Genomic DNA, 17,894 nt, shown 5'->3' on the forward strand with positions numbered 1-17,894 from the left:
GTTCAAGTCGGTATAGGATAGGACGTGCAATCAGCCTCCTGAATGGCAAACTATCTCCTCGCGGTAGGTATGGCCTGATTTAAGATCCACTTATCTAATATAACTGTTATTGTCAAATATGCTTCCACGAGAATCTCTGAAGAATTCGTAATAGACGATTTTTTTTAAATTAACGGAGTTAGTTAGATCTATACCGAGGTGTGCCCTTATGATCATTGTAGGCAATTTCAACGCCTATGCCTACGTTGGTAACAGTGAAGCAGACAGTGAACGAGCTGTAGGTACATTTGGATTCAGTGATAGATGCAAGCAAGGGTGAAAACTCGTGAAGTTTGCTCAACTGCACAGCCTAGTCATAGCCAATACCCTGCTAAAGCACAAAGCGTTGCAAAAGATTACATGAAGATCCAGAGATGGAGGGCACCACAAAGTCGACTATATCCCAATATGTGGGCATTGGAGAAACTCTATCATGAATTGTAGAGCCTTTTGGAGGTGCTGACTCCAAAAACCGGTCCGACAACGCACTAGTGAAGTTTAACCTAGTCCTCAAGTTAAGACTAGCTAACAAAATGGAAAAGGTGTATCCCCCCTCAAAGGTTACGATGTAGGACGCCTCGAAGACAGATAAATAACTATTCTGTTTAGAGCTTTTAAATTCATTCAGCATCGTGGCTATGGGTTGGCGAGTAAAATATGGACGAATGGAGGTCAATCAAAGAGAATTTGAGAATAAGGCTGCCAATGAGACCCCTCCTTTCTTGAAATTGCTGTCCCTTTGACCGTCTGCCATGTAGCCTACTAGCGCCAGGGAAAGCTCCTCAGGTTGTGTCTTGATTCAAGTACTACTAAGTACATCACCCTAACAAACTTCAAATAAAATTAGTATTATCTAATTTTTGCAGCATCAACGCCAGTTTAATGGAAAGTTAATTTGAAATGTACCGTAACCTAGTCTAATTTTATTTTTTGAAAAAAAAATGAAAATAGCAACACATAAACAAGTTTGTCACCAATTATCCTTTTTAGGTTTCCTTAAAAAAAAAACTATAATATTTTCCAAGTTATTGGGGGGGGGGGCAACTGCCCCTCTTGTCCCCTCAAAATACACCTATGGTAGAGTAACCTTACAAACATAAAAGTATGAAACGTGTGGCACATTCTTAGCAGTGGCGCCAATTCACTGAAATGTAAGGGGGGAAGGTTAAAAATGTATTTCTCAAAATCTAGAGGACATCCCTGTTTTTTTATGAAAATACAAAAAAGCTATTTTCAATGAAAATGCCAAGAAATACATTTTTGAAAATCTAGGGGGGGGACAAAAATATTGGGGGAGGTTAAATGTCTCTCTGCCCCCTCCCTCATTTGACGCCACTTATTCTCCGAGTGGAAGGAAAAGCGAAGCCAGCATGTGTATTCCTAGTTTAAGTTCAAATTCTTTATTGATCAATAAAAAATGTTTTCATAAAATTATCAAATTAATGACCCACGGTGAGAATAATTCGTGTGTGGGTTTATACACTCAACAATAAATAAATACTACTGCCTCCAGATACTGGAATAAAAAGGTTGCTCTTAAATTTTTCGTATAGTAACAAAAAAACAAAACTCCCAATAAATTCAAAATAACCAAATAAAAAATAAATAAAATGAAAAGAGAAGCCACCACCCCTGAATTTAAATTAAATTAATAGTTACTAATTAAATGATTCTTTAATCTAATTTTATTATTAACCAAGCAAGTTAGTATTCTCAGTTTTGGTTTTCAGACCTTAAATAATTTCGGAGACCACACTGGCTAATCCTGATAAAACATAATATTGCGAAGAAAGGAAGAAAACGAGGAAGAGACGGTCAATCGTTTTGATCAAAAGTTCCCGTCAATCAATAGATTAAAGAATGATTGACCGTCTAGGAACCGATTGAGTCATTCAAACTTTCTATATCACCGTCAACGCTTGACTCAAGCGTCAAACAGGTTCCTAAATGGTCAATAATGCTTTAATCAATTGATTGACGGAACCTTTTGATCAAAATGATTGACCGTGTAGGGTGTCCTTTAGTCCTTTGCCCATTTTCACCAGTGTTTCTGTTGAATCTTTGCTTGAAGGAAAACCTGTGATGGAAACCCTTTTCAGAGAGATGGTTCCAAATGAATGTGTAGCGCCGAATAAAGATGCTTTTACATACTTTTTTCAAGGCAATCTTTTCTTCAGGTAATTCCAGCAAGCGGTACATTTACGAGTTCGTTTCTTTTTGTCTTGACAATCGACAGAATGCTTACAGAAAGCTTCTCAGAAGCAGTCTATAAATGTACTTGTAGAAAACAGTCATTGGTGCCATTTTATTTAAAAATTGCCCTTTTATTGTGCCCTTTTGCCATACGAACCTTTTATTTAAAGGCTGCAATTGGTCTCTGGTGGTGCTCCAGCTTGCACTAGAATTCTTGTGTGTTATATTTGTTTGTTTAATCATGTTATTTATTCTACCCTATGCTCTATGAGTGCTTTTCTCGGCCGGACTCGGCCTCTGTTAGTTATTAGTGTATAAAAAAAATTTAACCCGAATCTTAGTTTTGGAAGACCCTGCAAGAAGCGGGCAACCAGGCAACCACAAGACAATAAGTCTTGTGTACTATTTTTATGGAGGTATTATTGGGAAAGTCTTATGGAGGGATTGTATAGAATTATGATGAAACTGAGTTCGCCTGACAAAGCCTTATAAGCCCAAGGAAATGCATACTCTAACAAGATAAGGATTGATCATCCTCAGGACCAGCAGGGAACACATCCTCAGCGTCAGTAAATACTGTTGCTCTTTCAAAGTTTGTTTCACGGCCATTTCCATCGTGAATTAATTTGATAGTTAACGAAGACAAACGGTTGAATGTTATCATTTTCTTGTTTGTTCAGTATTTATGGTTGATTACTATTAGATAGCCATCCATTAATTTTTATCAGATTTCAATAAAAAGTAGTCAGCAACAAGCTTTGTAAATATTTTGACAAAAAATATTACTGCATGACGCATCCAAGGGGCTATATACTATTTGCTTAGATACACACGACTTTGTGTAGCCGAATCCCGCTCTGGCTCTATATCTGTGTCTATGGTTTACCAGAAGTGACCTATCGCCGCCCATAATCTTTGACGAAGCAAGTGTGATAATTTTTCGTGAGGAAAGTATGATTTAGAAATTTGAAGACGCAAATTTTTCTGAAGTTTTTATGATCTCAGAATCCAATCCTGTCAACTACACTTTGAAGATTTCTGTTGTTTTAGCGTCAAAAAACTTTGTTGACTCAAAACTTCGTACAATCTCAAGAACAAATTATAGACTTCCTCTCCATCGAAGCAAACGTGCTAAAACTGGAAAATTATGAATATTTTTCCACCTGGAGACCGAAACATGGAAATTAAAACTAGTAACAAATGTCCTTTTTGATTTTTATTACTGTCTATTTTATAATCTTGGTGAATTGGCCTATAAACGGTTATTTTATTGACGGTGGCGGAACATAGGGTACTAAATTTCTGAATTAAACAGTGTCCGTCAATTCCTGTTTTCTCTTCTCATTCATTGGTACTCAGTTTAAACTAATTTACTTTAAATCTTCACAAATGATAGTAAATGGTTTTTAGAACATAATTAATATCGTTGCAATACGCACAGTGTTGCCGTGCTCATTTTTTTCAAATTCTGTTTCAGTTTCTCCAGGAGGGTGGTCTTTTGGATCAGTCTCAGGTCCCTCCTCTGTGCTTAGATGCATTTGTGTGTTTCAAAAGAAAAGCAGAAAGGCAGCTGCGAGTTCCATCCTCTCACTCTCAATCAGTATTGCACACCACAGTCATGTACGCAGTTTGCTATTTTTTGGGGGAGGGGGAAAGAGTAGTGCAATTTAGAAAAAGAACAATAGAGATGAATTACACGGAAAATATGTAAAAAAGAATACAGACAAATCGTTCAAAAATTTAAACATTAGGAATGACAGGGTCCCCAAGACTCTCCCTGTGTATGTTTAAAAAAAAACATCAAGTATTCAAGCAATTACCGATTCTCTCTGTTTTCCCTACTACCTATAGCGTACTTATTTCAAATAATTTTTAGTCCTGTCTACTACTCGTACTATTCGTTAAACGAAATAGGAAAATCTCCAACAAAAATAATGCGTTCTTTTTTATTATTAAATAAAAAAAAACAAGTTTTTTCAGCTAAAAGTACATAGCAACATTAAAAGTGAAAACAAAAATAAGCGATTGTGTATATGAAGGGGGTTGTCCCCTCCTCAATACCTCGCTCTTTGCGCTAAAGTTTTTCAATATTTTACAAAAAGCGTCTTATTGTTCTAATTAAACGGTCCTTGTGTTTCAGAAGTCATTATTAAAGAACTGGGACAAAATTCAAACTTAAGCGTAAAGAGCGAGGTGTTGAGGATGGGACAACCCCCTTTATATACGCAATAATTTCTGTTCGTTTTAAGTTTTAATGTTGCTCCTTACTTTCAGTAGAAAAAACTTTTTTTTAATTCGATTTCTCATCGTTTTTTAAATAATGCCAGGAAATCTGCCCCAGGTCCACGGAGAAACCCCCTCCCCACGGAAATATCCTCTAGACAATTCGATCCCGGTGAAAATTTACCCCGGACAATTACTCTTAACTACTCTGTGTGTAAAATTGAGACGGGAAAGAGAAAGAAAGACATAAAAAGAATTTTGTATAAGAATTCCGGTAAATTGCACCAGTGTTTAATTTTCCCTGACAAGTTCACTCCCTGGAAAATCCCTCCCCATGGAAAATTCTCCCGTGGAAAACCCCCCAGCAGAGTCCCCCCCACCAGAAAATGTATGTCTACATCCCAATAACAAATACTATGCGCAAACAATGGGCATTTTATAACTTAAAGACCTTTCCCCTGGGGCTTTGGCGGGGGGGTATGTTGTACCCAAAGGCATAGTTATTGGGCCTTTCAACTATGATGAAAAAAATGGCTATCTCATAATTTTGATCGGACAATTTTGGGAAAAAGGGGCGAGGGAGGGGGCCTAGTTGCCCTCCAATTTTTGGTCAATTAAAAAGGACAGTAGAACTTTCAATTTCCGTTTGAATGAGTCCTCTCCCGACATTCTAGGACCGCTGGGTTGATGATCACCCCTGGGGAAAGCAAAAAAAAACACGCATCCATGATCCTTCTTCTTGCAAAAAAATACAAAATTCCACATTTTTGCAGATAATAACTTGACACCTATACAGTAGGATTCTCTGATACGCTGAATCTGATGGTGTGATTTTCATTGAGATCATTTGACTTTTAGGGGCTGTTTTATTCCTTTTTCGAAAATCAGGAAAATTTTCTCAGGCTCGTAACCTTTGATGGGTGGGACTAAACTTACTTATATATTTGAAATCAGCATAAAAAGCCGATTCTTTTGATATATCTATTGGTGTAAAAATTCCGTTTTTTAGAATTTTAGTTACTATTGAGCCGGGTCGCTCCTTACTTACAGTTCGTTACCACGAACTGTTTGATTATGGTTAATACGAATTCAAAAATCACAAATCTGGAATCGTCAGTCAAATGAATGAACAATCTAACTTAGAAAAACAAAGATTTTCGGTTTTTGAAATAAAGCAAATGCGTTGTTAAAAAAAAAAAAAATCACAAAGACTGGGATATCAGAGCATCTGCTTTATTTGAGATAGCTTTATTTGCATTTTAAAAAGTTGACATGTTCATATTCGTCATATAGATAGGTGAATCCTCGAGTCTTGAAACCTAGATTTTCAGTCATTCCCGTAAAACTTCTTATTTTTTTATAGAAAAAAAATCCGTAAAAACCTTGGAAATCCTTCAGAAGGGATTACTTCTTCAAAGGGCAGCGACTGACTTGCAGTAACTTCCTCTGTTTATGCTTTGTCGAATGTAAACTGCTTGGATATTAATCAACACACTGACTAACAGATAATTTATAACACGGAGCTTGTTCGTTAATCAACGATCATATTTACCAGTTTATTTAAGTGGGATATGTGACAATAGTGAAGCCGAGTACACTGTACCCGAGAAAATTTACAATTACACATTTACAATTACAATTTACAATTAAAATTTACATTAGATATGGCTGAAAAAGCAGTTGGTTTGGAAAAAGCTTTTTATAAAACTCCATCACACTATCGACTGCCCCCCCCCCCTAGACAATATGCTGCCTAATCCTGCCTACGCCCATGCCCCAACCCTTTGCTACCTAGGGGCTGGAGAAGTGTAGGCATATGGTTCTGGAACCACTCAAAGTTGTATATTAAAAGAAGGATTACTTGTTGTTATCTTTACGTATTCAAATTATTTATTTATTATTACTATTCAGTAGACTGGATAAAACTATTTGCAATGTACACCCTATAGAGAAATTTTAGTACTAAAGTCCTATTTGCATTTTTTTTTCTGTGATATGTTTGTGAAAAGAGTGCGTAGGGGACTAGTTGCCCTTCGATCACCTTTGACTCTTAAAAAGGGCACTAGAACTTCAGACTTCCAATTGAATGGTCCCCGTCCGAAGTTTATACGACCACCCCTTCCCTATGAAGTGCCTCTAAAAAAATAGTAATAATAAAACATTGAAGCCTTATGGCTCTTTACTATAGGCAATGCTATTGCTTTGCCTCTGATATCGGATAAGCTGCAATCGATAGTGACTGGTTATCAAGCCGGCAATTGTGGACATACCTTTCTGGAGCCGATCATACGACCGAACCTCAAATGTCTCGATAAGCCCAATGGCTTGTGACCTGCAAGGGCTTAAAACTGCTAGGCTGACTAGTACACGGATCGATAGTGACTGTTTATTAGGCCAGCAACTGCGGACAAACCTTTCTGGAGCCGATCATACAACCGAACTTCAAATGTCTCGACAAGCCTAATGGCTTGTGACCTGCAAGGGCTGAAAACTGCTAGGCTGACTAGTACACGGATCGATATTGACTGTTTATTAAGCCAGCAACTGCGGACAAACCTTTCTGGAGCCGATCATACGACCGAACCTCAAATGTCTCGATAAGCCCAATGGCTTATGACCTTCAAGGGCTTAAAACTGATAGGCTGACTAGTACACGGATCGATAGTGACTGTTTATTAAGCCAGCAACTGCGGACAAACCTTTCTGGGGCCGATCATACGACCGAACCTCAAATGTCTCGATAAGCCCAACGGCTTGTGACCTGCAAGGGCTTAAAACTGCTAGGCTGAATAGTACATGGGTGGATACTGACTGTTTATTAAGCCAGCAACTGCGGACAAACCTTTCTGGAGCCGATCATACGACCGAACCTCAAATGTCTCGATAAGCCCAATGGCTTGTGACCTTCAAGGGCTTAAAACTGCTAGGCTGACTTGTACACGGATCGATAGTGACTGTTTATTAAGCCAGCAACTGCGGACAAACCTTTCTGGAGCCAATCTTACCACCGAACCTCAAATGTCTCGATAAGCCCAATGGCTTGTGACCTTCAAGGGCTTAAAACTGCTAGGCTGACTTGTACACGGATCGATAGTGACTGTTTATTAAGCCAGCAACTGCGGACAAACCTTTCTGGAGCCAATCTTACCACCGAACCTCAAATGTCTCGATAAGCCCAATGGCTTTCGACCGGCAATGGCTTAAAACTGCTAGGCTGGTTAGTGCATGGATTGAGTTTTACCAGGTGGTATTTTGCGGAATATTTTGCCATGGGTTGGTTTAACAAGACAAAATGATCTAATTTCGCGTTGACTGAGTTTTAGCTGATTCATTTTGGCTTGTTGGAATTTTGTTTCGATACAATTCTACTGGGTTGAGTTTCCCGAGTGGGATTTTACATGTACCATTTAACTGGGGTCTAGTATCTAGACTTATTGAAAAAAAATAAACATTATGAGTGTTTGAGCCCAGTGGAGGGAACGACGAATAGAATATAGATGCACTGTAAATGAATGATTGAAGGAGACTTTGTATCAATAACAAGTCAATAAGTTATATAGATTACGGGGAATATACTTGTTTTACATGTAAACGACGTCCTTAATTACCAGCTTTACTGGGTTTTCCCACGGGAAGAGAAGCTCACTAGCTTAATATTGCAAGTTTATATCTCTGGAAGAATTTCAAAGAATCGTTAAATGAGCACTATCCCAAAAAAAAGGTAAGATCGTAAGATCAAAAAACGTAAGATCTAAAAACGTAAAACCGGTCTAGGCTTTTAATTAAATTCTGCGTTGCTGCTGCAGAACATACCTTCCAATTCATTAAAGAGCAAAGTTGGTCGAATCTATAAACCTTAACGTTGATTTTATCGTTGTCTTTAACTACCCAGCTTTATCTTTTCCGTTCCTTCTACACCCAGACCCAGTGTCGTTAATTAGGGGACTGGGGGCCTTAGTTCCTCCCACATTAAAAATAACACATTTTTTGGGATATTTTCATCGAAAATGTCTTTATTGGGGGTATTTTCACTGAAGAAATTTTGAAAACGACTAATTCGCCATCTTGATATTGAAAATTGAATTTCCTTCCCTAATTTTTTGTGAATTATCGCCATTGTCCCCACCCTGGTTTTTCTACTAAAAATACTTTAAAGTTTTGTCCGACTTATACTACTTGTGTTGGCTAAAAAAATTGTCTAGATAGCAACAATGAAACGTATCGAACCGCAAGTTATCATACATTCTGACACTATGACTAAGAGTGTGTTCCAGGTGGAAATTGCAATTTAATTCGTATTTACTGCAAATTCAATACGAATTAACTGCCAACCTGGAACAGTTTGTTAACTAATGCCTCAATACGCATTATAATTATTATTAAAACACGAGTAATTTTAATGAGCTATGAGTAAAATATGAAAAACATGAGTTTTGATCCCTTAATACTCATTAATTACTATTAGATTGGTCATTTGCCTCTATTTTTCCCACTTGGATGATGAATATACAGAATTTGATTTAGTAAACACACTAGTTAACCGTATTCACAAAAATTTAATACAAAATTTAATACAGATTTAATTTTCTATCGTTCCAACTGTTAACTCGCTCTAACCTGGAACGAAATATTAAATTTCTATTAAATATTATTAACTTTTCGTCGGACCGGGAACACGCTCTAAATCTTTATCAGGCAACAAGATTTTCACTTCCTTTACTAGAATGATAAAAGACCCGCTTTTCGTGTTTTTCTTCTTTCTTTCATAGTAACCAGCGAAGTATTTATCAGAATTCAAGTGTATCTAGTTATAGAAGCTCTAAGATATCACTTTTTTGTTCCTATTTGCACTTAAGCAACGGCGGTACTGTGTTTTCCCAATATTAATTTAAAAAAACTTTCCAAAAAATAAGTTTTTAGAAGAAAAGTAAAGGCCATTTCAAACTTAAGCTCAACAGATACAAATACCTTTTAAAATTCAAACTCAAAACGACCTTAAATTACTATTAAAGAATGAATGAAACACATTATGAATAGAAAGTAATTAAACGATCATAGCGAAAACATACAACAAATAATAATATAAATGAATAAATAGATCTTAAAGCGAGTAATGGTTAAATTGATTATGAAAATCAAGCTTAATACGAAAAAAAATATTTTGCAATTGAAGCATAAATGAAACTTAAAACGAACAGAAATGAAATAAACAATCAATGCAAACAAACATACAATAGATATTGATGTAAATGAACAAATAAATCTTAAAACGAGTGAAACTTAAATTGAATATTCAAATCAAGCTTGAAACGAACAAAAATCACTACAAACAAGAGTTTGGGTATGACCTCCTTCTCTCACTGTAAAAGTCTAAAACTTACTGCGTCATTGGCGCTTTACTGAAAACTATATGTGTCTTGAACAGTCTTGGAAAGTATAAACAACATCAAATTTAATATTTGATGAATAAAGATATTAATTATTGAAAGGTCCATCAGTTCAAGAATTAGCTCACTGTAATTGTATTTTTGTTTTCAATAATGGAAGAACTGGAAAAGAAAATATTTGTAGTATAGTTCGTTTTCAGTTAAGCGCCAATGACGCAGTAGGCTTTTCGTTTTTATTTACAGTTAGGAAAGGAGGCAGTATCCAAACACTTGTTCCTAGTGAGACAACCTTCGTCTTTAACAACTTTAAAAAGAGCTGATAAATTAAATTTAATATTTGAAGCATAATGATATTAATTGCTGAAAGCTCATCAGTTCAAGATGTTACTATAATTTTAATGTTTATTTTCAAAATTAAGTACTCGATCACTTTTGACTCTTAAAAACTAAACTAGAACTTCCAATTTCCAATCAAATGTGCCCTCTGAAGTTTATACGAGAATTCCTTCCAAAACAGATATATATGCCCCCCGGGTATAACTTATGATTAATTAGTATATATAATTATTATAAATAATGATTAATTAGTTATAAAACGAATTATATTATAAATATTAAGTTTGTACAACATGTGTCGACCCTGGAGTTTTCGTTATCTGACCTTTGAACTTTTTTTTAACAAAAAGGCCACCTCAAAATTTTTCTCTGATGTATTTTGTGGAAAAAGGGCGTGGGGGGGGGTTAATTGCCCTTTGATCACTTTTGACTCTTAAAAGCCTAACTAGAACTTCCAATTTCCAATTAAATGAGCCCTCTCTGAAGTTTATACAAGAATCCCTTCCTGTTCCCGGGCCCTGTGTTGTTTTTTCATCATCAGAGTTGTGCTATTTAACATTTCAAATGTTCTTAACAAAATAGCATTTTTAACCCTTGCATATAAAGCCCCTGTGTGGGGAAAATAATAAAAAAAAAATATTGAAGCTATATAAGATTTATTCATTCATTTATGTTTACACGGGCTATCTTTATGTTTGTAAGATAGTTAATTTTAATTTATGTTCGTTCTTGGTTTCGTTTATTATTTAACAGTAATTTCTGGTCTTTTTGAGTTTTAAATATAATAGGAATTAATTTCTGTTGGTCCTGAGTTCAATATGGCTCTTTACTTTTCTTAGAAAACTTATTCTTATGCAAGTTCTTTTTTAATCAATAATAATAAAGCATTGAAACCTTATATGTCTCTGATAAATCAAACGTGATTTTTTCACGCAACAATGAATGGATCGAAAAAATAGCTTCAAAAGACAGTAGTTTTTATGCCACAATAATTTAGCATTTATCCCAAAGTATGTATTTTAACCTTATTTTAAGTATGGCTGCAATTTTAAGTATTTTACCATTTTCAGTTTGAGAGAATTTCTGGGAGTAATTGGATAGAAAATTCTTTATCTAGTTCTTATTAGTTTATCGTGATGTGTCTTAACGTCCTTTCGAAATTTCTTGAAACTTTTAACTTTCTTCCTATACAAAACTTTACCTTATTGAAGTCTTTGGGGTGGGGGCAGCGTAGTTGGCATGAAAAAGAAATCTTTAGTGTAGACTGTCGGACAGCGGGGAGGGTGAGGTCTTTGAACTATTTTAAAAAAAATCTATATCAAAGTTCTTATGGGATGGGTTTGAGTAAAAAAGGGCGTGGAGGAGGGGCTAGGTGCCCTCCAATCTCTTTTGACTCTTGAAATGTGAACTAGAACCATCCCATAAGTTCTTATGGTATCTTTTGGAGGAAAAAAGGGCGTGAAGGGGGGGGGCTAGGTGCCCTCCAATCTCTTTTGACTCTTGAAAGTGAACTAGAACTTTCAATTTCCAATCAGATGATCCCTCTTTGAAGTTAATACGAGCATCCCTTCCATAAGACCGATATATGCCCCAGGGCATAACTTACAACGCCTGCGCCCGGGCCCTGGTGGGTTGTGTCAACATAAGAATTTTTGTTATATGATCTTTGAACTATTTTTAACAAAATAGCTATCTTAAAGTTTTTATTGGATGTATTTGGGAAAAAAGGGTTTTTTTGGGGGGGAGGGGAAGCTGGTTACCCTCCAATATCTTTTGAGCCTTAAAAAGTGAACTAGAACTTTCAATTTCCCATCACATGAGTCCTCTCTGAAGTTTATACGAACGTTTCTTCCATAACAACCAAATATGCCCCACAAGGCAAACATAAAATCCTTGCCCCTAAAGATTGTCGGGGGAGTGTCCTGCTCAAACACATAATTTCCATAACTTTTATCTACGTTGAACAAAATGGCTATATCAAAATTTTGATTGGATGTGTTTGGGGAAATGGTGGGCGTGGAAGAGGGGTTAGTTGCCCTCAAATCACTTTCGACTATTAAAAAGCGCACTAGCCCTTTGAATTTCCAAACGAATGAGCCTTTTTTGAAGTTTCTACGACAACGCCCTCTATAAAAACGTTATATGCCCCTAGGGTATAACTTAAAACCCTTGCCTTTAGGGTTGTGAGGGTGTGTCCTCCTCAAAAACACATTTTCTATTTGGAAATCAACTACGCTGAACAAAATAGCTATCTCAAAATTTTGTTTGGATGTGTTTGGGGGAATGATGGGCGTGGGAGGGGGGCTAGTTGCCCTCCAATCGCTTTAGACTATTAAAAGGGGCATTAGCCGTTTGAATTTCCAATCGAATGAGCTTTTTTGAAGTTTCTACGACAACGCCTTCTATAAAAACCTTAGGCTATATGCCCCTAGGGCATAACTTAAAACCCTTGCCCTGAGGGTTGTGGGGTTGTGTCCTCCTCAAAAACATATTTTCTGTCTGGAAATCAACTACGCTGAACAAAATGGCTATCTCAAAATTTTGATTGGATGTTTTTTGGGGAAATGATGGGCGTGGGGGGGGGGTTAGTTGCCCTCCAATCACTTTCGACTATTAAAAAGGGCACTAGCCCTTTGAATTTCCAATCGAATGAGCCTGTTTTGAAGTTTCTACGACAACGCCTTCTATAAAAACCTTATATACCCCCAGGGCATAACTTAAAACCCTTGCCTTGAGGGTTGTGGGGGAGTGTCCTCCTCGAAAACATATTTTTTTTCTGGAAATCAACTACGCTGAACAAAATGGCTATCTTGAAATTTTTATTTGATGTGTTTGGGGAATGATGGGCGTGGGGTGGGCTAGTTGCCCTCCAATCACTTTCGACTATTAAAAAGGGTACTAGAACTCTCGATTTTCAATCGAATGAGCCCCCTTTGAAGTTTCTATGACGACCCCTTCCATATGAAGTGCCTCTAGAAAAAAAAATTAATAATAATAATAAATAATAAAACATTGGAGCCGTATGGCCTTTACTATAGGCAACGCTACAGCGTTGCCTCTGATCTACACCTTATCTTGATGAGTGGAGGGAGGGAGGTTGATACTCTTAAGTTTGTATGTATGTCGCTCGAAGGGTCCTTACAGGGAGATTCACCTTAGCCCCTAGGAAAGCTAGGGTAAACAGTAGTATGTTTTCAAGAGAAAGAGGTATGTATTCACGCATGTGAAGTCTTCGGGCCGGTGGCCTCCCTAAATCCTCGTATTTTTTTTTATAATTTCTTATATTTTCAGTTAAACTTGGCTATTTAAAAAAAATCCAAATTCCTCCCCCTCCCTTTGAAACCAGCTCTTGCATTTATGCTTGAGAAAGGTGTTTATTAAAATACTAAATTCGTGAAAGACTCGTTACAATCATTATATTTTGGGGACTCTAGTCCCTGAGGACCGTACCCAAAGGACTTAATTTATGAAATTAGTATCTGAAGGAGTTCATTTCTATCCTCCTCAAAAGTGTGAAACTGAGCTCCACGATCTGACCTGTTCCTGTGTTGCATACACAGGAAATTACGGGGGGGGGGTTTGTCAAACATGCTTCCAAAATATGGATGGAGCAAGCGCATCCCCCTCTTGTATATTCCTTCCCCGAACCCCTTACTAAGTGAAAACTAATATCACGCTTCATAAAACCTACCTAATGAAAACGTGCTGTTTATTTTCGTTTTAAAGAAATAACGGAATTTTTTAAGTGTCAATACTCAAAGATAATGATGACAACATACCCTCCGAACTTTTTGTATCCGTGACAAAGTTGCACATATCTGTGGGAAAGTTTAAGGAGAGTAAGAAGTAAAACCTATAATTACTGCACTATTTTAACTAAAACTCATGTCGACCTCCTTAGTTTCATCGTCTTGGACGGACACAGATATTTCTTTAAGGTTTGTTTTGTATATTAAAAAAAAAACAAGCAAAAAATATTTTTTTGTAAACAAAGTTTTTCTTACAGAAGTGAAGAACGAAGTTGAAACCCAAAACGAGCAAAAATATTGCTTTGCAGATTACGCCAAATATATTTACAGGACTAGCTCAGATAAACTGACTAGGGTATTTTCCAATATCTATAGAATTTTAAGTACTAGCCTAAAGTTATGGAACAGAGTGACTTTTACATCCCACGTGGAACATGAGTGAAATAAATGAAGTAGAAGGACAGATGGCTCTATCGTGCTATATTTTGCAACCTTTTCACTTAGTGACTAACCTTTAAAAAGGCGACTGTCGACATTGCAGAGCCTAGACATGTGGGGATAACTCTTTTCCTTTTGTCTCTACTTTTTTTTCCAAACGAAGTTTGAAAATGGTTTGTTATGCTAATGCATTAGAAAAATTTGGTACTTATGTATTATACCAAACACACTCAAGAAGTGAAGTTGGTTTAATCATGATGAAATGTACCAAAATATGATGATAACATTATACTTTAGTTTATATAACAATATAACTTGAGCTATAAATTTGCACATTAGGATGGAGGAAGTAACCTACCCCCTCTAATGTGCAAATATATAGCCCAAATAATAAAAGTGCAATGCATTCTGTCACCCGTCATTTGTCTCTGTTGCTATGAAACAGTATTTCTCTGCTCTTACATTCAGCAAACTTCTTGGCTGTGTTTGATATAACAAATAAATACCAAAAAGTCTACCACTGGTATTCTTTTTTAAGTAGGTTAGCCGACATAGGAGTCTTTTTATAAAACATTTTCTTGACACGCTCCATGAATTTCGCTTACAATCTTGCGTACAGGACTAGAGGCAATTGGCCATTGCGGCCCGAGTCTCGACTCGGTTTTGTGGTTCGCTCATAATAATGCATACACACAGAAGGAGATCCACATCACAACGTAGATACGTCATTTTAGTTGAAAAAACCGTCTTCTAACAGAAGCTCGCTTACTATGACACAGATTATTTCTGAAAATTTGCAATTCTTGGGTTGGCTTTTTATGGTTTTGTTAGGTCAGGCCACTTTCAGTCCATACTGTTGCAAAACATCTTCCTCTCTTTATTTTACTCTAATCCCTGATCCACAGCTTTGACAAAAAAGTAAAATATAACTGAAGGAATAATGCCACCTACTGTGTCACCAACTATTTTGATGGACAGGATTTTTGCCAAATTGACAGGAATTCTGTTATTTCGACAGGATTTCTACGTTGATGATAAACCGACTGAACAATTTAAAAAAAAGAGCATAAGTTTGTAGTTTTAACATGTTTCGTGCATCATTTTAATTCACAATAGTGTTTGTTTCTGCTGTGAGTTTGTGTGGTTCCATGGTTGAAATTGTGGGAACATTTTTAGTGAGCCATTTCGGCAACAGTATAGACACATTTTCATGTTGTAGAATGCTTTCTTCGAAAATTGTAGATACGTCAGACGTCAATGCGTCTGATTCGGCTCTTTTGATATTTAAAAAAAAAAAAAGTTTTTTCAACTGAAAGTAAGGAGCAACATTAAAACTTAAAACGAAGAGAAATTATTAAGTATATGAGGGAGTTCGCCCCTGAGTCAATATATCGCTCTTTACGCTTAATTTTGAATTTTGTTCGAATCACAAATCCCTGAATCACAAAGGCTGTTTAATTAAAATAGATAGCTCTTTTGAAGGTACTAAAAAAAAACTTTAGCGTAAAGAGCGAGGTATTGACTAGAAGGCGACCCCCCTCATATGCGTAATAATTTCTATTCGTTTTAAGCTGTAATGTTGCTCCTTACTTTCAGTTGAAAAAACTTGTTTTTTATTTAATTTCTAATCGTTTTTAGATAATGCTGGGGAATCCGGTGCCCCCTTCATAGGAAACATCCTCCATGGAAAGATCTCTCACGTAACCACTCTTCCGCCCCCCTCCTCCGAGAAAAAATCCCTCCAGAAAACGTCTGTATACTTCCCAATAACAAATACTATATGTAAATAATGGACAAAGTTCATAACTTGCAGCCCTTCCCCCCGGGAATTTTGGGGGACTAAGTCATCCTCAAAGACATATTTATTAGATTTTCGACTATGCTGAACAAAATGGGTACCTAAAAATTTATATTGGGTGACTGTGGGAAAAAATGAGCATGGGAGGGGGCCAATTTGCCCTCCAAATTTTTTGGTCACTTAAAAGGGCACTAGAACTTTTAATTTCCGTTCGAATGAGCCCTCTCAAGATATTCTAGGACTAATGGATCGATACAATGACCCCTGGAAAAAAAAAAATAAAAAAAAAAAAAAATTAGCAGGTATCCATGATCTTTCTTCTGGCAGAAACTACAAAATCCCACATTTTTGCAGATAGGACCTTGGAACATCTACAGTAGGGTTTTCTGTTACGCTGAATCTGATGCTGTGATTTTCATTAAGATTCGATTACTTTTAGGGGATGTTATCCCCTTTTTTCGAAAATATGGCAAATTTTCTCAGGCTCATAACTTTTGATGGGTTAGACTCATTTTGATGAAACTTATATATTTGAAGTCAATATAAAAATTCAATTCTTTTGATGTATCTACTGGTATTGAATTTCCGTTTTTTAGAGTTTCGCTTACTATTGAGCCGGGTCGCTCCTTACTTACAGTTCGTTACCATGAACTGTTTGATAACATCTATGCCAAAGAACCAAAAAGATGCGAAATATTTTAGGGCAGAAGCACAGAGCCTTGGATGAATGGATGCAGATTTACAACAAAAATAGTTGAACACTTCAAGCTCTTCTGCTTGATTGAGTTATGTAGAACTATCGAGGCAAATAAAAAAGTTAGTCAACCACCGGTATTTAACCCTAAAATCATGGAGGTGGCTGCACTATTGTGTACCAGTCTTCAAACTTCGTACATTCATGGGTAATTCAATAGGCTGTATGTATCGTTCGTAATAAATCGCACACAAGGAAGAGAAACCCAAAGAAGTCGTTGGATTGACAACCCTCACTGAAAAGGCGAAAAGTTGATAGTGTAGTATTATCGTTCTAGGACAAGTGCTCAGAATTGCTTCGTTAAGCTAAAGTTGCTTTTGGGTAAAACACCTGATGTTTCTTGTGTCTTCACTACAATTGAAGGTCCGAACGAAATCACCCACATGCTAGCAACCCAAATGACGGCTTTGTTATACATTCTTTAAGTTATACTCTCTGTAATTTTTGTTGACACCGAGAAAAGAAAGTAAACGTACATTTGAATCTCAAGTAAAGAAAAAAAACTATTGCTGTTGGCAAGTTCATGACTAAAAAATATTCGTGTAATTTTTGAAGTTTTTCCAAATGGAAAAATACCCGATGAGTTTACTTGAAAAACTTCTGCATTGTCAGCCATTGATATTTGTAAGTTAACCGAATTGTGTCTTGTATTGAAGAATAATAATCTAAAATAATTAAGATATAAACGTAAAAATTGATATAGAGTATTTTTGGGACGTAGAAGATGGACGTGGCTATAAAAATCTACAAAACAAAAATGACTGGAAATGTCATTTTTGAGGGTCAAAGACCAGAACAAGTAAAAAGAGGCAACAAAGAGCCAGACGCTGCCTCTTTGTTTGCTAAAGAGCCTGTGAAGTTGGCTCCTTTGTTAGTTGATGTATAACTCAGGTTTTTTTTTGTATAAATTCTTTAGCTAGACAAATCAAGCAAGAAACGTTAGACTTTTTATTGAATATTTCGCAAACAATTGAAAT

The 17,894-nt window shown here is 36.4% G+C and overlaps 1 protein-coding gene across 2 annotated transcripts in view; it reads left to right on the forward strand.

The window, feature by feature from the left end:
* LOC148943513 (mid1-interacting protein 1-B-like) overlaps window positions 1-17,894 on the forward strand; it is a 101,648-nt gene that overhangs the window by 71,480 nt on the left and 12,274 nt on the right. The gene's annotated exons all lie outside the window — the stretch shown is intronic.

This window comes from Artemia sp. Qi Xiang Cuo, chromosome 15 (genome assembly GCF_049724085.1).
Source record: "Artemia sp. Qi Xiang Cuo chromosome 15, ASM4972408v1, whole genome shotgun sequence".
In the NCBI taxonomy this organism is placed as follows: domain Eukaryota; kingdom Metazoa; phylum Arthropoda; class Branchiopoda; order Anostraca; family Artemiidae; genus Artemia; species Artemia sp. Qi Xiang Cuo.